The 21,257-nt window shown below is 31.8% G+C and overlaps 1 protein-coding gene and 1 long non-coding RNA gene across 6 annotated transcripts in view; one reads left to right on the top strand and one right to left on the bottom strand.

Annotated features, from left to right (window-relative positions):
• LOC126882898 (RNA-binding protein Musashi homolog Rbp6) overlaps positions 1-21,257 on the top strand; it is a 1,676,353-nt gene that overhangs the window by 1,562,526 nt on the left and 92,570 nt on the right. The gene's annotated exons all lie outside the window — the stretch shown is intronic.
• Positions 7,428-9,213, bottom strand: LOC126882904 (uncharacterized). Its single transcript, XR_007697422.1, has 2 exons — positions 9,064-9,213; positions 7,428-7,680 (listed from the first exon to the last, which is right to left on the bottom strand). It is a non-coding gene; the product is annotated as an uncharacterized LOC126882904 (long non-coding RNA).

Genomic DNA, 21,257 nt, shown 5'->3' with positions numbered 1-21,257 from the left:
AGCTTTACCCCACTAATCAATCACCTGTATACGTTTAGGATACTCTAAAACCTTGATGTTGTCTACATGTATGTTAAGTTTATCGTATACCAAACATCATTGTATAATTAAAAAATACTGTACCGTGTTATTGAAAACATCGCATTATTTTTGTTATTGAATATATCTTGTAATTTTTTGACTATGCCTCGTTCACATGAGCATGGTATTATTTGGTACTTGATATGAAAGGTGAATTTATTTAGTGTACAATATTTACGTCCGAACTAGGCGTACCCATCCGCGACGCGATATCATTAGCCAACCATTTTTATACCTTAAAATTACTTATTACCTACACTGTAACAACTCACATTTAAGGGTATTTTTTAAGTGTAATTTAACTGAATAAATCAAAAGGAAACTCTAAGAAAATAGAGACATTTTGACAGAATGATGCCATCAAATAGTTAGTGTCTTTTCATTTTGCTTGACACGCTGGTAGTACTTTTCATTGACAGATTTTACTTGTCTATGTTACCGTTTTATTACTTTAGAAAAATAGTATATTATTCAACGAGCATGTAATGAAGGCTATTGCTCACGATGATGAAGTTTGCGACACGAGCCGTAGGCGAGTGTTGTAATTCATCAGAGTGAGTAATAGCCATTACATGCAAGTAGAATACTATACTTTTTCTACAACCTTTTTTATTTGGGTTAGTAGAAAATATAATTATCAACTACTAACATTATTCAAAATCGAAAGATTTTATTTTTCATAAGAAAACATATTTTATATAACTATGGCAACACTGTTAGAATTACCCTTCTTGAGCTTATGAAAAAATCAAACAGTTGTCATTAATAGTGTCATGGAATGGCAGATGGCGGTGGCTTTTAAAAATAAGACATATTTTAACGCAATTACATGAAAAATAACGTGTGCTCTCAATAAAAATTTATTGTACCGGGTGTCCCAATAAGAATGGCTCTCGGCCATATTTCAGGAACCGTTTATACTACAGCTTTGGGAAAAAAAATTTATAACAAAAGTTGCCCCTAGAAAAGCCTGGAAATTATTTTCATAATTGTAAGTCCACCGCTAGAGGGCGTAATCGAATATCAAAAATTAAAAATCGAAATTTTACAAAATTTGCCTAATGAAAGGGCACTGGAAATCCAATCATCGTATTCTTCATACAGTTCTATGCATATTTTGTTTCACAAGTTTAAGTCTACCTGTGCAAATAAAAGGTGGGGGTGAGTGGGAACCTTGTTATGAAAAAATCGCTGTAAGTCCGGTTATGCTTAATCGATTTTTACAAACTTGGTCTTGTTGAAAACAGCTCTGTTTCGTTAATGTAATAGTTATAATTTGGAAACAGGCTATTACGTAATATGCCGGCTAGAAGGCGCTATTTTTTTTTAGAAATCTAGTTTTCTTTGGAAAATATTAAATAGAAGTATGTATTTTTTCCTGTATTACAAAATTAGACCAAATTAGCAACAGAATACCGAAAACCGCATGTCGATACCTTTTTTCTATCTCAAGATATCTTAAGAAACGTGTAAATTTTAAACATAACTGTTGCTGTCATATAAGTGGAATTATATAAAAGCACGTAGTGTGCTATGAAAAAAAAACAAAGGAACATTGTCCAGATGTCACCGTATATAATGAATCAAAACAACAATAAGACAAATAACACTATAAAATATAACAAAAAATGAGTGTGTGTACTTTGTACACGAGTAAGAAGTTATACTTCTATTATTATGATTTTAACGAAATAAATATATTTTAAACAGTTTATTTTATTTTTATTTAAATATTACACCAATTTTAATACTTAAAATAATACCAAAAAAATAGCGTTAATGTGTAAATTTTTATGAATTGTTGCCTCCGCGCATATGCTTTTCTCTCGATGAATCGTAGAAAATGTAAAAACTTCAGATTTTCTACACAAATTTTTAATTTTTATTTCATTATATTTGAATATCAATTATCCCATTCCTAACTAAGATAAATACATAACAGTTATTGGCACCGGTAAACTAAGTTGAGGAAGTCAAAGTGGAAACAAGTAGTGTGTTATGGAAAAAATAGAACTATTAGAAGTATTAACTTCAAGAAGTCATCATGTGTCAAATCAGTAAAACATAAAAAATTTGTTCATTGATGGTTTGTTGCGGTTTGTTTCTATTAAATTTTATATAAAATTTATAAAGAGTGAAATTCAAGATGATTCTTACAAACTTAGAAGCATTTGACATGATAGCCACATTCTTTGAATGCATAAGAAATGCAACTGTTGCGGCTAGAATATATGAAATGAAATATCCCCAAAGACGTCACCCCAGTAGTAGAGTTTTTCATATTTGTTTTGATTTATTATATACGGTGATCTGGAAAATGTTTCTTTGTTTTTTCCATAGCACACTACTTGCTTCTATATATTTCCACTTATATGACAGCAACAGTTATGTTTAAAATTTACACGTTTCTTAAGATATCTCGAGATAGAAAAAAGGTATAGACATGCGGTTTTCGGTATTCTGTTGCTAATTTTGTCTAATTTTGTAATACAGGAAAAAATACCTACTTTTATTTAATATTTTCCAAAGAAAACTAGATTTCTAAAAAGAAAATAAATAGCGCCTCCTAGCCGGCATATTACGTAATAGGCTGTTTCTAAATTATAACTATTACATTGACGAAAAAGAGCTGTTTTCAACAAGACCAAGTTTGCATAAATCGATTAAGCAGAACCGGACTTACAGCGATTTTTTCAAAACAAGGTTCCCACTCACCCCCACCCCTTATTTGCACAAGTAGACTTAATAATCGGATTTGCAGTGCCCTTTCACTAGGCAAATTTTGTAAAATTTCGATTTTTGAATTTTTGATATTTAATTACGATATTTAATTTAATCTAGCGGTGGACTTACAATTATGAAAATAATTTCCAGGCTTTTCTCGAGGCAACTTTTTTTATAATTTTTTTTCCCAAAGCTGTACTAAAAACGGTTCCTGAGATATGGCCGAGCGCCATTCTTATCGGGACACCCGGTACAATCAACAGTAAGCAAAACAAAATTCATAGATATAAATTTCATATCCGTAAGTCCTTTTACGGAATTAATACCGATTGCTTATTTACATTTTAATAACGTCAATCTTAAAATGTCAAATGTTGAAATTTAAACGTAAAAAATATACTAACCCATTGTTACAGTAAAAATCCTTTAAGGTGATACAGTAGCGATCAACAGGTAGCCAAAACGCGTTCCAAGATTGCGGGTGTAATTTTGAATATTTTTTCGAGATATTTGGCACACGTATTCGTAATATAATAAAGAATGGCGGTACAGAGCCCAATTTGAAAAATATATTAATATGTGGAAATTACTCTGTAATTAAATACAATATTAAAAAAACCAGCCTGTACCGCCATTAAGAAGAACAAAAAAATACACTTTCTTCAAATAAACTTTTTTATCCGATATCCTAGATTTTGTGTCATTTTGGAACTACTAATGAAATAAAAAATTTTAATAGTTCCAAATGAGACAAAATCTAGGCATCGGATAAAAAAGTTTATTTGAAGAACGTGTATTTTTTTGTTCTTCTTAATGGCGGTACAGGCTCGTTTTTTTAATATTGTATTTAATTACAGAGTAACTTCCACATTTTAATATATTTTTCAAATTCGGCTCTGTACCGCCATTCTTTATTATATTACGAATACGCCTGCCACATATCTCGAAAAAATATTCAAAATTACAGCCGCAATCTTGGAACGCGTTTTCGCTACCTGTTGATCGCTACTGTTTCCTCTTAAACATTTTTAGAATTTAATTGTGGATATAAATTACAATGACTATTTTAAAAAATAAACAAGTTTAAGTAATTTTATTTGGTAATAGGTATATTAAAAGTGCCATGCACCACTTGAATCTACCTTCAACCCGTGAGTAACTTCAGCCCATGAGTAATGAACCATTACTCACGTGTAAAGTAATGGGTGTCATTATCTATTCAAAAACAGCGAATAATGAGCATATTATTAAACGGTCGTAGAAACATTAGTTTAACTCATAGTAATTCAAATCATATTTAATATTAAACAATTCTCCATTGTATTAATAATAGACTAATTAACGGTAGATAACAATTTTGTTTTTCTAAATAAAAAAATATATTCAATTATGTCGGTAATTTGAAAATATTCCAATAATATGTTTGAATATTATTATACAGTATAGTTGTTAAATAAATTATAAACAGAACTTAATTATTTATGTATTATAAATGAATACTTTATCAAATAACAATAAATTAAATAGAATTTGGCGAACAGAAAAACATGGTCAATAAAAAATCCAATATATGTCAAATAATTTTGTTTAAAAAATATATTAATAGTTTATACAAACACTGGTGGATACAAATGGCCGTTATTCTACAACTTTCATACGTTTCTGCTTGCTAAAAACATACATTTTCAAAGATTTTAATCTTTTGTACTGAAAAAACATATTTATTTTAGTACAATTAATTTTGTTAACGCTGACAATTAGTTTGGTACTAAAATAGTGTTATTTATTAAACAATGTTTTAAATTTAGATACACATATTATGTTCTAATTATGTGTTGTCGGGCTTATATTCCATGGTTAGGAAATATAATATATATATATATATATATATATATATATATATATATATATATATATATATATATATATATATATATATATATATCATGATACGATTGCAGAAGCCTTGTTGTTTTTGAGTAGTCTTTTTAAAACACACATTCTTCGTTCTAGTCGGTCGGACCTTGCATTTTCAATGATTTCTCTTAACCTCTTTTGACCCCAGGTCAAAAATGACCTGGAATGAATGTTTTCAGTATTCAAATCTTCATCTAACAATACATCCTCGTTTTCTGATACTATTTCATCTTCTATATCATCATAAAAATCGCTAGCAGTAACAATTTCTTGTAACTCAGCCTCAGTAAGATATTTGCGGGCCATCAGGAAATCATAATGACTAACTGTAGCAGACAAGAATGTTATGATTCGTACATAACAGGCACCACAGTCTAAAAATAGATTTTGATAACGCACAGTGTAAAACTACTTGGAATTCCACATAATAGACAGTATTTTACTAAACATCAACTTCAGAATAAATTTTTTATTCGTAAAATATGTTATGTCCATTTTTTTTTCAATGGCTAGGCTTTCAGTTTTCCTTTCTGGCTAGACTTAGTTGTTGAAGTAGGATTGCTCAGCAATCAACCGTTTTTTGTCTAAAAGGGTCAGTGAAATAGAGGGTTTCGTATATTCTCATTAGTTCTTTGGACTCGGTGGATATCCCAGGAACATGTTGTTGTCTACATCCTCTGATGATTGCTTTTCTAGACACATATTTTATTACCTCTACAATTTTTTCGTAGTTCTCTAGTTTTGGTTCAAGACGTAGCAGCTCAGAATCTGGCATGTCCGCACACTCTTGCCAGTTTGTCTTTTTGAAGTTAAATCTCCTTCTGAATGGAATAGCTTTTGGATAATTGGAAAGATACCAATAATTGGTTTTTCGTATGGGGCCATATACTACTTTGGTACATCGGTCTTCGCGGTCGTTACTTGAAAAACAGATATCCGGGTTATATCCTCTTTTCCAAACTTTGCCCTGAAAGGATGGTGGAAGTTTAGGGTCATGGATTCGCGTAAGGTTATTCGTTTCAGCCCATGCTTCTACTGCTTCTCGATTTGCATCCGAGTCTGCATAGCACCAGAGTAAACTGTGACTGTTAAAGTCTACCAGTATAAATTGATTCGGTTCTGATTGGAAGTTAGTTGGGGGGGCGAAAATATAAAAGGCTGGTTTGGGGGCTTGTATACTGAGGATATTGTGCATTTTACGATATCAATGGTTACTATCTCTATACCGTTTACGTTCGTTGCTCCCACAGGTGAGACTATGGTTTGAGTTCTCACAAATACCGCGCTCCCATACTTATTGTGTGGTATCTCCGCCATCAGTTTCATACCTGAGATACCGGTCTCGATGCAGTTAGGTCTTTGTGGGTTTTTTGGATGCACAGTACCTCACATTTCGTGTTTTTGCAGAATTCTGATGTCTTTTTTTGCTGTAGTGATGCCCTCAATATTTATGCTCGCTCAACCATAAGAAGAAGACATCTATATTTCTGACTTGGATGGGTTTTAGGGCCAGGTGTACAACCTGCTTTGGGTCAAACCACTTACTTTAAGGAGTGAAACCTCTTCCTTGTTGCAGCTCATGTTCCTACTGTTGGCCTTTTTCGAACCATGCTGAACTTTTTTGCAGCTTTGCTGATTTCTTCGCAGTATTTCTCCTTCTAATTTGCAAATATAACCTACAACGTGATCCAGTTTCATAGTTTTTGGATGACTGGTTTGTTAGTTTCTGCTCTATGATTACCTTACCTCAATTAAGAGATAGATGATTTTATTCCCTAGCTTTCCAATGATGAATGTTAATCTCGGCAGAGCTACCATGCAGAAAATTTATGCTAAAACCTTGGTTTATATAAAACTTCTTGGATTTGAGGAATCTTGAGTTTTTTCTCGGTCGTAATCACCTTGCAGATTTAGCGAGCACAATTAAGTATTAATGCCTGGTTGCACCAACAGATCTTAAGCTCCAACTTAGCTAAGCTCTACTTATAGATAGGGCCTCCTTGAGTATCACTTACGTTGCACCATAATTTTCGATTCTTACCTTATTATCAATTATATCTATTACTATATTATGATATTTTTATTATAATATATTATAATTTTATTATTCCAATTCTTATGTTATTCTCGTCTTAAGCTTAAGACATGTTGGTGCAATCGGGCTTAAGAACTCTCCATTTATAAAACCTCTCAGAGGAGATCATTAGATTACACTTTACATATTCTTGAAAAAAAATATTAATAATTCCTTTTCTCAAAACTGCTTTCCTCTATTAAAATTGCTTGTTGACAGATGGCTTCACTATACAGATTAAATAAAAGTGGCGATAAGATACATCCCTGTCGAACTCCTAGACGGATTTGAATTTCTTCTGTTAGCCTACCCTCAACCTTCACATTTGCTGTTTGAATCCAATATAGGTTGCATATAACTCAAATATCTCGGCTGTCTATATTTTTTTTATTAGAACTTGCCTTAGCGGTTCATGCTGTGCTTTGTCAAAGGCCTTTTCTAAATCAATAAAACAGGTGTAAATTTCTTGGCTCATGTCTAAGCTTCTTTGTGAGAGGAGAGAGGACGTTCATTGAAAACAGAGCTTCCTTTGTACCCAGCCCTTTTCTGAATCCCATCTGAGTGTTACTGATGTCTACGTCAAAATATTGCTAAAAGTGACGAACAAATTAACAAAAACAATTAAAACACATTTGTCACTTTCGCTTTCTTTTAAATGTTTGCATTTTATAATCATTGTACAAGTTTCTAGGTTTACAAACCTTTTTTGTTTGATGTAAAAGTTTTATAAAAATCCCTTCCACTAAATTATTATAATTTTTTAAAATTTTAACCCTTTCATAATTTAATGATGGTTCACAACTTCCACACCAACCTATGTCCTTTATATCGTCAAATAGTTTCTCCATTTCAGCCCTAATTTCAGATTTGTGCCGATTGAGTATCTAAAAATAAATTTAATATATAGGTAGACGACCAGACGAGCGGCACACTCCCCAAAACAACGATTATTTCTCGAGATACTGACCACGGAGAGGTGAATGGCCAATTTTAGTCATACTGTATGTTTCTGATGGTGGTGAAAACGAAAATGAGGTTTATTTTGAATTTTATGTGGGGGAACATTGTCAAAATCACAATTTTACCCTAAAAATAAAAAAATTAACTCACGTTTTTCTATCAGAGAAGAAATCCTGACGCGTTCGAGCATTTCGATTGATATTTGACCAATGAGTCGAGTAATATTGGCCTCCAATGCCTCAGTCGTAGTCAGTTTATTCATGTAGACTTTGAACTTTATAGTACCCCAAAGGAAAAAGTCTAGAGATGTAATGTCACAGGATAGAGGCGGCCAATTCGATGGTCTGAAGCGTGTAATAAATTGCTCACCGAATCGTTCTCTCAGTAAAGTGATGTTTTCACAGGCTATATGTCAACTGGCGCCATCTTGTTGGGGCCAAATGTCGTTAAGACCATGAGCTTCAATTTCAGGCACCAAATAGTCCGTTATCGGACTATTTGGTGCGATAATCGATTTGGTGCGATATCGGCGCGATAACGGTCTTTATTCACAGTCACATTCTGGACGGTCTCCGTTTTAACGAAATATCGACTGAAGATTCCACCGGCTCATAAACCACACCAAACAGTTTTTCTGGATGTAATGGCAACTCTAGAACCTCTTCTGCTTGTTCATAATCCCAAGTATGAGAATTTTGTTTTATTCACGTCCCCATTAAGACAAAAATATGCCTCATCGGAAAACAATTTTTTTCCGAAAACAGTGTATCTTCTTTAAGCTTATCAAGAGTACGTCGACTGAAACTGTGCCGGGCTAAATCTCTCCAGGATTTAATGTCAAAAAATACTGAATAAAAACGCAACGTCAAGTGATACGATTCATGCACGGTCTCCCAGCAATTACTCATCAAAAAAGTAACTCTAAATGAATCACCCTTTACATTGCAAAGATTAATCACAAAAGTTGGGTGACGAAATTTGAAATTTTAATCACGTTTATGTTAAAATATAGAGTACAAAGAAGTTTTATGGAATTTTTTGGATCACAATGTTTTATAGAAAAAAAAATAGTGCAACTTTTAATATCGACATTAGAAATCCCCAAAGTAACGCTAATTTTAGGGTAAAATTGACAATGTTCCCTCACATAAAATTCAAAATAAACCTCATTTTCGTTTTCAGCACCATCAAAAACATACAGTATGACTAAAATTGGCCATTCACCTCTCCGTGGTCAGTATCTGGTCATTTTGGGGCGCCTGCCGCTCGCCTAATAAGACTGGTTTATAATAATTATGGTTCTTTACCTCTTTGAAATTTTTTCCTAATGTGAGTATTGATTTTAGGAATAAAGGCTCGCAAACGGCACAGGTCTTCTTAAAAGAAAAACTGAAATCATTCTCAACTTCGGTTTCTGACTCTTCAGAAGATTCGTCTGATTCATGGTTCCATTTCCTCTTCCGTGGAAAGATTTTTTCATTGAAATCCATTGAAATTCATTAAAAATTTGACATTACTTCAAAATGCAAAATTAAAAAATGTCATAAGTCCTACTTCTCTCATAATATTTTTGTTACTTGACCTAATACCTGTCAGTGAAATTGATATATAGGCTATTGATTGTGTACTTTAGAAAGGAAATACTAGTCCTGTCGCCAGGGGGGGTACAACGGCCTCCTTTATTCAGATGGACTTACCAAAATTTTTTTTATGTATTTTGACCCGTAGAACACGAATTTTTTGGGTAACAGTTGATCCGGATGTCGATAAGTTTGTTATAAACAAAGAACTTGAGGAATTACATAACAGCGATTTCTCGCAAAACAAAACATTTTTTCGTATTTTTTGGGTCATTCTAAGCAAAAAATGTTTCTAGAAGTTTTTTCGTAGGATTCATAGTTTTCGAGATAACCGCTGTTAAAATTTCAAAAAATCGAAAAATTGCAATTTTTGAACCCGAATAACTTTTGATTTAAATATAAAATAGCAATTCTGCTTACCGTATTTGAAAGTTCAAGTTAAATTATATCGGTTTTGATTGTTTTCATTGCTAAAAATTTATTTTTTTATTGTCAAACAAATATATAAACACATAGTGTTTCCCGTACCTAATACATGCGTTTTAATACATCCTACGTAGATATTGCCTCGCTTGCACTAGTACCTACTCTACCTACTTGTTCGATTTTAAATGAGAAATCATTGAAAACATCACTCAAGCACTAGGTGTTTATTACTGTTTATAGCTTTGTTTAAGAATAAAAAAATTAATTTTTAGCAATGCAGATAATCAAAACCGATAGAATTTGACTTGAACTTTCAAATGCTATAAGCAGAATTGCTATTTTATTTTTTAATCAAAAGTTATTCTGGTTCAAAAATTGCAATTTTTCGATTTTTTGGAAGTTCAACCGCGCTTATCTCGAAAACTATGCATCCTACGAAAAAACTTGCCAGAACATTTTTTGCTTAGAATGACCCAAAAAATACAAAAAAATATTTTGTTTTGCGAGAAATCGCTGTTATGTAATTCCTCAAGTTCTTTGTCTATAACAATCTTATCGACATCCGGATCAACTGTTACCCAAAAAATTCGTATTCTACGGGTAAAAATACATGAAAAAAAAACTTGAATAAGTCCATCTGAATTAAGGAGGCCGTTGTACCCCCCCTGGCGACAGGACTAGACAACGTTAACGGAGTTTTATTGTTTCGTGTGATCAATGGACCTCTATACTTGAAAAAACCGCGGACTGCTACCATTTAAAGGGGTGATTTTTTGAGAAAGGGGTGAATCAGCCACAGGGTACATTAGGGTGAGTTCTATGCACTTTTGGTACAAACACGTCTACAGAAAAATTGTTCGAGATGAAATTTACTATCGAATTATCACCTTTTAAAGTCAAAAATATTTTTTTACAAAAATATATTCAAAAAAAAGCAAAAGAAACACGAAAGAAAGCAATTTTGTTTCTTGCCCCATAACTTTTTTTAAAGGGGATTTAGGTATAGGCATTGCTTTAAAGAAAAAAAAACTAACTTCCTTTCTCTTTAAAATGATGCTTGGATGAAGTCTCTGGGATGTATAGTTTCCGAAATATGCTTTTGCAAAATTCGCCACTCACAGCGATTTTGGGCCATTTTCCTTGTTATTTCGCAAACATTGTTCTGTAACTTTTTCCCACAAATGTTCGATTGGGTTAAGATCTTGACTATGCGGTGGCCAATTCAAAAGTCCTTAGATTTACCTGTTGTAAATTTTCGGTTAAACTATGATTTTAAATAAAATATCAGAAACTCAGAATTTAAGTAAAATTTATAACTACATCATTTCTTTATAATTTATTCATAATACCATAAATATGTCATTTTTTCCATATCCCTGTTACATTTTCTTGTGCTTCTGTAAACTACGAAAATATATTTTTCTGCTCAATTATATCTTCTTCGTTTTTTTTTAATAAATTATATCACGTTATGATGAGTGTTATAAGCAAAAACATCGAAAGAAAAGTAAAAAAAAAAAGTTTTTTTATCTCTTTTTGTTATTCCATAATTTTGAAACTATCTGTATATATAAGTTTGACTTCAATAGCTAAACTATACAATAAATGAACTTTAAATAGATCTTCCTGTATCAAAGCTGTCATGTCAATTCATGTCAGAATGAAATTAACACAAATACTCAAATATTATGCGTTGTTTCCACGTTTAATAGTTCACGTGTAGCTTCACGTGTCTATTGAAATATGTTTTAATTGTACACAGCGAGTAATTGCTATACATTTGTTCCTTTATTTTTGTAACAAAGTACGATTTAATGCATAACCAGGAATTGAGATGATTGTAACAAGCTTTTGTATCGGATGAAAATTATAAATTTGCAGAATATGAGGAAGTAGTACAAATTTAAATATGTGTTCTATTAAGGGTAAATATAAATAATTTGTTTTAAAAGTTTATAAAAAATTTCCTATTTAATATCCGAAAAGCTATACTAATAGTCAGGAATCCCAGGTCTGTTTTCACCATTTACTATTAACAAGCTAATTTTTCGTGAGTAGCTTCATTTTGACGAGATGCCCAACTTTTTTCCTTACAATTTCCGTATGTGGGAGATATCAAAGAGAGCAGGGATAGTCCAGTGGGGTTATACGAATAACAGGCCTAACCTTGCATGCTGAGCTGTCCCAAATTTTATTTTTCTAATCTTTAGGGAGGGTCAATATTAGTCTAAATTTAAAATCTCGACTGAATTCCGCCGTTGCGTTAGTCGTCACTTTGATTTTAAACGGGAACCGTTTTTGCTCAATATCTCAGCCATTTTCAACTTCTCAACAAAAGGCATGAGAACTAAAATTGTTGAAAATGTGATTTTCTATAATTTCTTTTGTTACAATTTTTTTCGTGCGGTAGATATTTTCAGAGATATAGAGTTAACGAATTATGCGCTAATTGTCATTATTTTCCCCCATAACTCTGAAAATATCGACCTCAAGAAAAAAATGGTAATGAAAGTAATTATAGAAAATTTCCTTTTTAATAATTTTAGTTCTCATACTTTTTCTCGGGAAGTTGAAAATGGCGGAGATTTTAAGCAAAAACGGTTCCCGTTTAAAATTAAAATGACGGCTAACGCAACGGCGGAATTCAGTCAAGATTTTAAATTTACACTAATATTTACCTCCCTAAAGATCACAAAAATCAAATTTGGGGCAGCTCGATATGCAAGGTTAGGCCTGTTATTCGTCTAACCTCTAATCCGACTGGACTATCCCTGCTGTCTTTGATGTCTACCACATACTGAAATTGTTGTAAGGAAAAAAGTTAGGCGTCTCATCAAAATGAAGCTACTTACGAAAAATTAGCTTGTTAGTAGTAAATGGTGAAAATAGTCCTGGATCCCTGACTATAACAGACAAGAGAAGACACTTAGTAAAACTCTAAATGTTACAATTATTATAAATATGCTATAAAATTAAAATATGTGGGTCACTACGAAAAATTAAATCTAATAGAAATTAATGAAAATTTAAGACCGAATAAGAAAAACGTTGGTAGAAAATCAATAGCCTGGTTAAAGAATATTGATGACAAAAATTCAGTAACTGATGTGCACTGGAACAATAAGAGTTTTGTTATTTCGTGAACATATTGTATACTTGAAAGTAGGAGGGTTTTAACCATTTCAACCCCCAGGTGATCATGAATAACGTTTTACATGATAATCAAATACGGTTTAGATAACAGAATTTTGTTTGAATGAGTTCACTCTACCAATTTATTCTTACTCTATTTTTATTACAGTGATGAATGCGCGAATAACCGGTAAAATAACGGAAAAGACGGAAAACTTAATACGTTATGAAATGAAAAGAGATGAAACTGGTAAACATGGGAAATTATCAATAGAGTTATAAATTTACATTATATTGACAGTTTCCCACCTTTAGACGTATCGGAGTCAAACTGTCACAGGAGAATGAATGTTATAAAATTCTGTAGATAAAGTGGCAGTTTTCAAACTCCTCCGAGACGTCTAAAGATGAGAAACTGTCAATATAATGTAAAAGGGTACCCCCCGTTAAGATAGGCAAAATGCCCTCACTCTCAGAATTCAATTTTTTTAATTTTTTTACGTTCTGTGCAATTAGGAAATGAGATAACGCGGATTTTTAGCTCGCCACCCCCCTTACTTCTCCCCCCCCCCCCCACAGCCAAAAACGTAGATTTTTAGATTTATGTTTTTTTTAGTTGGGTTACAATTGATTTATAAATTTCAAAAAATTCACACATGTAGCTGAGGCTTTTACAAAACATGTCCATTTTTATGGACCCTTAGATCGAGTGTACATAACCTCAAATTTTTTTTAAACTTTTTTAAAACCTATAACTTTTTTTTGGAGGGGGCTGCAGGTCCAATTTTTTTTTTTTTTGAATTTTGTGTATTCTATCAAAAGCTATTTCTCTGATTTTTTGTAGATTTTTCCGTCAGGTGCGCCATCTTGGAAAATCCGGAAAACTGTTTTTTTAGAGACTTTTCAAGGTTTTTTTTAATAGATTATGTATAATTTGAAATAATTAAGTATTTTAGGATTTCATGGAAAAACCATGTTTTTTTAAGTTATGTAAGGGTTTTTGCGGGCTTAATGATATTTTTTGAGATCGATACAGCCTGAATATTTTTTTTCATTTTTTTACGTTATATGTGATTAAAAAATAAGACTAATCGCATTTTTAGCCCACCACCCCCTCCCCCTGCCCCACAAAAACGTCAATTTTTCTATTTTTTTTTTTGTTTAAATTTGCAATTAATTTAAAATTTTTACGAGGCTTCTACAAAACATACCTATTTTTTATAGACCCGTGTAGGTCGAGTGTACAATAACCTCAAAATTCCTTTTTAATTTTTTTAAAACGTATTTTTGACTTCCAATCAATATTTTTTTAAAACGTCCAATGAATATTGTACATCTCTCTCTCGCGAACGGCCGCTTCAATACATGCTTAGCGCTCATTTTTAATTATTAAAAATAATAGTTAGTAATAAAATAATAACAAAAGTTTCTTTAGGCTATTGCAGGAGGGCTTTAAACTTTGAGTTGGCCACTTTATGACTTTCATAATAATAATTTTTAATCGAGTTATTAAGCCTTGAAAATGGCCATTTTCGCGTTTTTCAAATTTGAAATTGCATGTAACTCCACAACAGTCAATTTTATAGAAAAATCACAAGATACCTTTTTTGCTCAGCTTGGTCCAGAGAATCTAAAACAAATTTGTCCGAAGTGAACAAATTGATTTTTTGAATTCGTTTAAAAAAATGTTTAAACAACTTTTCGACCGCGGTACTGCCTGGCACCTTGTGGATTTGTTATAAGGACTTGTTTTTGAGTAAGTTTGTCCATAAAAATTAATCGGAATAATTTACCTAACGGGACAAGCATACAGCGTGGACTATTTGCATTATGAGCCAAACGTAGATGGTTTGTAAAATACACTAAACACAAAAAAAATTAGCAGCCATCGCCAAAAAAGTTATACGTACCTGTTAAAAAACAAAAAAAAATGGGGTTATAATATGTACACTCGACCTTCGGGTCCATAAAAATAGATGTTCTGTAAAAGCCTCAGCTGTGCGTGTGAATTTTTTGTAATTTATAATTTAATAATTACTAACTATTCTAAATGCGAAATAAGCCACAATTTAACTAAAAAATGATTTTATTAACGTTTCGACGTCCAACACGGACGTCGTCGTCAAAATACAAAATATTAATAAATTAAACAAAAATGTTGCTTGGTAAAAAAATCTTCTAATAATTTAATTTAATCTGAATTTATATAGATCGTCCCAAACCATTTTTTCAGTGCGTCACAGATTATCGAATTCTGTCTATCGCATTACAGATGAAAAATAAAATCATTTTTTAGTTAAATTGTGGCTTATTTCCCATTTAGAATAGTTAATTACAAAAATGCCACAAAGAAACAGCTTCAGAACAACATTTATAATTTAATTGCAAACCAACTTAAAAAAAAATCGAAAAATTGACATTTTTGGCTGTGGGGGAGGGAGAATAGGGGAAGTGGGATAAAATTGCGATGAGTCCTAAATTTTTAAAATCATATAGAACGTAAAAAAATAAAAAATATATTCAGGCTGTATCGACCTCAAAAAATATAATTAGACCCGCAAAAATCCTTACAAAACTTTAAACAAACATGGTTTTTGGGGGGTTAAAAGTGTTTCCCCCAACTTTTGACTATCCTAATATACTCAATTAATTCCAATTATACATAATCTATTTAAATAACCCTGAGTTGATCTATGTTGCAGTCTATAAAATGGAGAAAATCGCTAAAAACCCCCTAAAAAAACAGTTTTCCGGTTTTTTCAAGATGGCGCACCTGACGAAAAAATCTGAAAAAAATCAGAGAGATAGCTTTTGATAGAGTACACTAAATCCAAAAAAATGGACCTGCAGCCCCCTCCAAAAAAAGTTATAGGTTTTAAAAAAGTTTAAAAAAATTTGAGGTTATGTACACTCGATCTAAGGGTCCATAAAAAATGGATATGTTTTATAAAAGCCTCAGCTACACGTGTGAATTTTTTCAAATTTTTAAATCAATTGCAACCCAACTAAAAAAAATTAAATCTAAAAATCTACGTTTTTGGCTGTGGGGGAGGAGTAAGGGGGGTGGCGAGCTAAAAATCCGCGTTATCTCATTTTTTAATTGCACAGAACGTAAAAAAATTTAAAAAATTGAATTCTGAGAGTGAGGGCATTTTGCCTATATTAACGGGGGGTACCCTTTATAGTTTTCTATTGATAATTTACCATCTTTACTAGTTTCATCTCTTTTTATGCCACAACGTTTTTTTTTGTCTTTTGAGTTATTTTGGCGCTTCTTAGTGCACTTAGATCACTGTAAACAGCAATACTATGGAGAATTTCTCTACTTTTATTTTCTAAAAAATGACAGGTTTTCTAGACTAAAAACTTTAAATTTAATTGGAATTAACCGTAACTATTCTTAAGTTGTTTTCAAAATCAACATTGGATACTTTGAGAATTTTTAGAAACGTATTTTAAAAAGTTTTGAGATGTCGAATATCATTTTATATGAATTACAAAAGTAAAATTTATCAAAATAATAAAAAATATTAGTGTCGTATTTAATGTAATATACGAAATACCAAATGTCTCTATGTGATTGTTTCTTAATATAAATAAAAATCAAAAAATATTGAAAATAGCTGAAAAATGTGAGTTTTTACAAAAAGGTTGCCAAAATACATCTGCTAAGCATTCGACCGCTACCAGCTTTTTGCAAAAGTTTTGAAACGTCAAATTTTATTATGCTATAACAGATGTCCATGAAAAAATATAAAATAATGTCCATTTATTACTTGACTTACTCCCAGAAACCGTTTATGAAGAAAAATAATTATAATAATTGATAATGTACGAAAATTTTTCTTATAAACGGTATTTTTGGTATGCAGGATCTCATTTATAAATATAGCCAAACATTTTTGGGTGACGTGCATGAGTATATGGCTAAGTATTTCAGAAATCCACAATCCACTCACAAATGAGCTTTTTAAATTATGTTACTAAACTATGAAATAAGAAAAGAACTGGTGATATGAGTAAACGAGAAAACTGACATGTAGAACATTCAAAAATTAGAAAAGCACTTTCAAACTCCTCAAAAACGTGGACTTTTTTGGGTGTTTGAACGTGTTTAGCGCCATTTTTAAATGTCCTAAAGGACTGAATTACTTCAAATTGTATATATTATAAGCTGTAAAAATCCTACATTTAAGATCTATAAAATGGGGGAAATTCCCAATACTCCCACAAGAAAAGTTTTTCTGCTTTTTGACGGTGGCACACCGTACAAAAAAACCTAAAAAATAGACAAAATAAAAAAAATAGACCTGCAGCATCTTCAAGAAAAATTTATACGCTTCTAAAAAAAATGCATTTTGAGGTAATGTACCTACCCTTAAGGACGGCTCCCACTTATACGGAACAGCCCGCTACGGAACGGATATACAGGGTGAGTCATAACTATAGGGACATAGACTAAGGACAGGTTATTTGGACCAAAATATGGCTATGGGGCCAAATATGCCTTAATAAAATGTTGATGAGAAAAAAGATACAGGGTGTTAAAGTTAATTTTTGTTTTTCATTTTTTGCTAATAGTTTCCCTGTATATTTATAAATTGCTATCAAAATTGGCACAGAGGCATAATTTTAGACAAGAAATGGTATTTTATCTACAATTTTACGTTTTGTCATAAAGGGCGCCACGTGGATCATTCTTAATGATCAAATTGAGTCTAAACTTTTTCTGATGAAACTTTTTAGTAATTTTTATTAGAAAATATGACGTAAACATCATTTTTACGTAAAATTGGTACTCTTGTTTAAACATGATAATTTCAACCGTTTTCGATAAAAACGCAATTGAAGATTTCAGGAACTCAGAAGGGGACATCAAATACCAAACTAATAAACAAAGTTGCAACTGAAATGATTGTGACGAGGCATTTCAATCAAAAAAGTAATGATTACCTTTAAAAAAATCAACACTACACTACACTGTCACATCAAAAATAATTTACTCTGAACAAAGCATACTTCTCATAAATGAAATAATATTTGAAATCCTTTTTTAAGACTCTAAGCAGTTCGACTGCGTTTTTATCGAAAACGGTTGAAATTATCATGTTTAAACAAGAGTACCAATTTTACGTAAAAATGATGTTTACGTCATATTTTCTAATAAAAATTACTAAAAAGTTTCATCAGAAAAAGTTAGACTCAATTTGATCATCAGGAATGATCCACGTGGCGCCCTCTACGACAAAACGTAAAATTGTAGATAAAATACTATTTCTTGTCTAAGATTATGCCTCTGTGCCAATTTTGATAGCAATTTATAAATATACAGGGAAACTATTAGCAAAAAACGAAAAACAAAAATTAACTTTAACACCCTGTATCTTCTTTCTCAGCAACATTTTATTAAGGCATATTTGGCCCAATAGCCATATTTTGGTCCAAATAACCTGTCCTTAGTCTATGTCCCTATAGTTATGACTCACCCTGTATATTTTCGTGTATTCAAAGACTCAGCGCGATCTACTACGATTCCGTAAAATAGGCGCTGGGGCATTTGAATACACGAAAATATTAAAATGCCGATCGTCCGGTCCGTTCCGTAGAGGGTGTTCCGTATATGTGGGCGCCCGCCTTAAATATACGATTCGATAGAAAATAGATATTTATATTATGTAAAAGCAGGAACTATGAGTGTGAATTGTTAGAAATTTTTAAATTTATTGCATTTCACCCAAAAAAAAACAAAAACGGAAAAATGACGTTTTTGGTGATGGAGGGAGAGTCATTCATATTGAAGATGGCGGTTTAAAATTGCGCTGAATCATATATTTTAATCACATAGAACATAAAAAAAAATAAAAAAAAAGTTGAATTCTGGGTGTAAGGGAATTTTGCGATCTAAACAGGTTAATGGTTAAATACATGCCTTACCTTACATACCCCTTGTAAAACTGAAATACATACCTTATTTGAGGCCACTAGAACACAAGGGGCAATTTTAAGGAAATTGGGTTAAATACAAAAATGGCCTCCCAAACACATAGAAAACATGATGGCTTCAAACTCTGCATAAACGAACAATATCATGATCAAAAATGACATGGCATTGAAAACATGCTAAGTAGTAGCTACCTAGATTTTTAAATTTGTCTAGAACTTTGAACAAAGTTTTCTCAAAACTTATCACTTACACCCCTTGTGTTATAATGGCTTCATTTGGGAAAATATTCTTTATAACCAAGATTATCGTTTTATCTTTAACAAAATAGCTGTTAAGAATTGCGGAGATAAGAATTAGTTTTATTAAAAAAAATGGTGTAATATATACTTATATAAATATAAAATATATAAAAAGGTGGCTGTAAAATAAGTTTATATGGTTTTTCTTTTCAATAACAATATCTGAATTTTAATTTCGTCTACAAATATAACAGATCGATGAATTGGTATTCGCAAAAGTATCCGCAAAAAAAAGAAAAATGTGAAATAATTAAAATGAAGAAATAATGGACAATAATAATAAACAACTAGAATTACAGAATAGGCACATTTACAAACATTTACACATACCGTTATTATCATTATAGTCTGTGAGGGAGTGTAAAATTTTTACGGTGATTTTAGCAAGGATTCTATGAATTTATTTTGGTAGATAGTACTTATTTGATACCAAAAATGTCTGTGAGCTAGCGCCACTTCGGTACTTTTAGGCAAGAAAAGATAAAATATGAAAGTAGATGGAAAAACCCTGCAACTTATATGTCAAATATTTATCTCCGTGAGTTACATCCATAATGACCTAGTGGTTAGAATACCTGGTTCCTGACTTTCACCCAGGCGAGTCGGGTTCGATTCCCGGTGTCGGAAATCTTTTTTGTTTTTTAAAATTGACATTTTGATTTGAAAAATAATTGTCTTTATACTACCACGTTTTTATTATTTATACGACACAATATGTATAAAAAAGTATTATAAAAACAAGAAAAAAGTATCGGACGCCAGGAATCGAACACGACTCACCTTGGGTGAAAGCCAGGAGCCAGGTATTCTAACCACTAGGCCATTATGGATGTAAGGCACGGAGATAAATATTTTTGACATATAAGTTGCTGGGTTCTTCCATCTACTTTCATATTTTATCTTTTCTTGCCTAAAAGCCCCGGTTTTGGTTAACATCATTATTGTTAGTAAGCTTTGGAACAACTAATATAACTATAAAAAAACCAGCCATGCTAAAATGCTATGGTAAAACTCGACGCTACCTCCCCGGCTAATATATCCAATATAATATATCACCGATAATCAATAGAATATATTCATAAAAAACAACTCATTTTTATTTATCAATGAATCATTCATATTCATAAAACATCACAAACAGATATACACACATATATCTACTTAGGGGTGTTCTGAAATACCTAGCCGTGATTTTTGTTTTGCTAAATAAAGCTCAACGAAATTGCTGATTATTATGATATATATAAATATATTAATATTATTGAATGTGTATGTAAGAATGTATGAGTGTACATAATATTATATAATAAGGTTCTATATTAAGTAATTCAATGTTATATGAGACTGTTGCTATATCGCAAACGATTTTTTGAGCAATATGTGAAAAATAAAAAAGTGTGTACTCTGAACGACCTTCTTATTATGTATTTCGTAGTCTTGAGCAGTTCCCAGAAAGAATATTTTCAAACTCATGCATAAAAGAAATAATTATTCTAGCGATAACAAATTTAGTTAACCAAATTTTTAAACATTCAATAATTATCAGTATAAAAGGAATTTAACAACAATAAAAAACTGGTATTTTGAAATTTCTTGAGTTCATATTATTTTTGTTTGACATTTAATGTAAGAAAGATTATTTTATAGAAATACCTATTGCTTGGTTTAGCTTAGCAATGTGCACGTGAGTGTTATGTAGTTTCATCATTATCATCATTGCTCTACAACCCAGGGTGTGTCTTGGCCTATTCTAGCTTCCATTCCTTTCTATCATTCGTCTTGGTTTTCCAATTTCGTATATTTAACACTTCTATGTCGTCTTAAACCTGGTCCTTAAATCGTGCTCTTGGCCTGCTTTTTCTTTTCACTCCATCCAGTCATCATCATTCTCTTTGCCTTATCCCTATGCGGGGTGGACTTCCCTAATTGCATTTCTCCACACAATTCTATCTTGGATCATAGCAATGTTAATCCCCTTTACCAACGTGTCCTGCCTTATCGTCTGCCCCCAGGTTTTTTTTTTCATCTTTCTCTCCTTCTCCTTCCAGGAATCTGCACTTCAACTATTCTTTGTATTGGGTGACTAACGCCTCGACGTTGAACATGAACAAACCATCTTA

This window comes from Diabrotica virgifera, chromosome 4 (assembly GCF_917563875.1).
Source record: "Diabrotica virgifera virgifera chromosome 4, PGI_DIABVI_V3a".
Classification (NCBI taxonomy): domain Eukaryota; kingdom Metazoa; phylum Arthropoda; class Insecta; order Coleoptera; family Chrysomelidae; genus Diabrotica; species Diabrotica virgifera.
The sequence above is the reverse complement of the archived record's forward strand: the minus strand, read 5'-3'. Positions and strand labels throughout refer to the sequence as shown.